This window comes from Triticum dicoccoides, unplaced genomic scaffold, assembly GCF_002162155.2.
Source record: "Triticum dicoccoides isolate Atlit2015 ecotype Zavitan unplaced genomic scaffold, WEW_v2.0 scaffold30042, whole genome shotgun sequence".
NCBI lineage: Eukaryota > Viridiplantae > Streptophyta > Magnoliopsida > Poales > Poaceae > Triticum > Triticum dicoccoides.
This window is the reverse complement of record NW_021261516.1, coordinates 1-1,829: the sequence shown is the minus strand read 5'-3', so window position 1 is coordinate 1,829 and position 1,829 is coordinate 1. Positions and strand designations below refer to the sequence as shown.

The following is a 1,829-nucleotide window of genomic DNA, read 5'->3' as shown; positions in this document are numbered from 1 at the left end:
TGACCTCTTTTTGGGTACCGGCTAACTAATTTGATGCTTCTATTAAATGTTTGGGGGTTTCTTGAGGGGTGAAAATACTGGTAGTTAATTTATTGGCATCAGTTAGCACTGTTGGAGATTAGTTTATTGACTTAAGGTTCCAATCCATGAAGTTTACATTTTTGGTCTTTCCTTTTTATTGCTCATCACACACACACATATATATTTGTGCCATGGTTAAAGTTTGTTAATATTATTTCACAGAAATAGTTAGCTATAGAGGTTTGTTATCAATTTGGTTATAGCTTATGGTGGAGACCAAGAACAAACGATTTTTTATGAAAGGTTTGATTGCAGGTATACCCAAATCAAGGTCTTTTATCTAATTGGTTGGATAACTACTTTTCAGGTGTCTTCTGATTACCACAGTAACACAATTTTCTTACTCATGCTTTGCGCTTGGTATATTTCTTCACTCTGAAAAATTAACTTTTGTTGGTTGCACGTCAAGTAACAAAGGTAATACTTTTTTGTTGCTTCATTGGCATGGTTAGTTTTACATCATTTACTAAGTTGAAAGCAGTTGAGATGTATGCCTTAATATCTGTTGTTTTGTTGCGTGTTGCTATTCCTTGAGGCCACTCCAAGATGATCGTTATTTCTTATGCAGACAAATAATTGCTGTAACATGATTACATTTACTGATTGGCGTAGCTGTACTTTTGGATGGCAGTGTTCATAGCTTAGTGGCAGTGTTTTAGATGTCTTTTTTTCCTGTATCCTATTGGTGCCTTTGGAAATTAAGAATTACTTTCTTTTTAGGATTCTTGCCGGAGGAGACGAACTTTTATGGTGAGTTTTTTTGCCCTGTACGCCTCGCTTCAGATCAGGTTTACCTCTGTTTAGTGCCATTATTGTTGTTGAACAATTACTTTCTTTTTAGGATTCTTGCTGGAGGAGATGAACTTTTATGGTGTGTTTTTTCCCCTGTATGCGTCGCTTCAGATCAGGTTTACCTCTGTTTAGTGTCATTATTGTTGTTGAACAATTGAAGATCTCTTAAATGCACATAACATTGCTAAACATGTAGGCTGATGCTGTTGTTATTATGGATGAGCTGTTGAAGGCCAAGGTTTTCCTTGTGAGAATGCCATAGGTACAAGAAAAGATTGCCTGAAAGGTCTTTATGGTTTATTCTGCAAGGTAAAAAGTGTGAAATATGAAACATATCACATTCACTCGGTCAGTTGCCCATTGTATTTTTTTGGCCTGTTTGTTACAATTTCTTGAGGCACATAGTGCTGTTTGTACAACCTGCAGGTTAGAGGCCTGCTGAGGCTAGCGTGAGGTCTGCTATGGCATCGATGATCTGGGTGTCATGACTGTGAGGACTGCTCGCGCCTCTCCGCTCACAAACCGTGTGACAGAGTAAATACTCTGGTCCACAACAATTAGACCTTCCTCCCTCTCAGCTATGGTATTGCAGCACAACAATCTCCTTCCACCTTCATTTGTTGGGCTAGAGCGTTAGAAGACATTCTAATTTTCTAGCTATATTTTGCAATGTTAGACTGGTCAAATGTGTTTGTATATGGTCGCAGTGGCGTGAGCTTTTTCATTACTTGATCTGTTTATTCAAACTCAATTTTTCTGTTGTTGTGGAGAGGAGGATCATCTGCTCTTTCATACATATTTATTACCTTCACTATGATCATGGTATCGATTAAACTATTTCTAAATAAGCTTCTCCATCAAACATGTCCTAATTATGTCTTTCAAGCTGGGGGTTGCTCACCCAACCTTTCATGGAAAAATGGCAATCTGTTCACTTTGTGATCATTTATTTATTT

The 1,829-nt window shown here is 37.6% G+C and overlaps 1 long non-coding RNA gene across 1 annotated transcript; it reads left to right on the top strand.

Moving 5' to 3' along the window:
• Positions 1-8: 8 nt before the first annotated feature.
• Positions 9-1,688, top strand: LOC119345808. Its single transcript, XR_005167204.1, has 5 exons — positions 9-498; positions 802-831; positions 923-989; positions 1,070-1,182; positions 1,300-1,688. It is a non-coding gene; the product is annotated as an uncharacterized LOC119345808 (long non-coding RNA).
• The last annotated feature ends 141 nt before the right edge of the window (positions 1,689-1,829 follow it).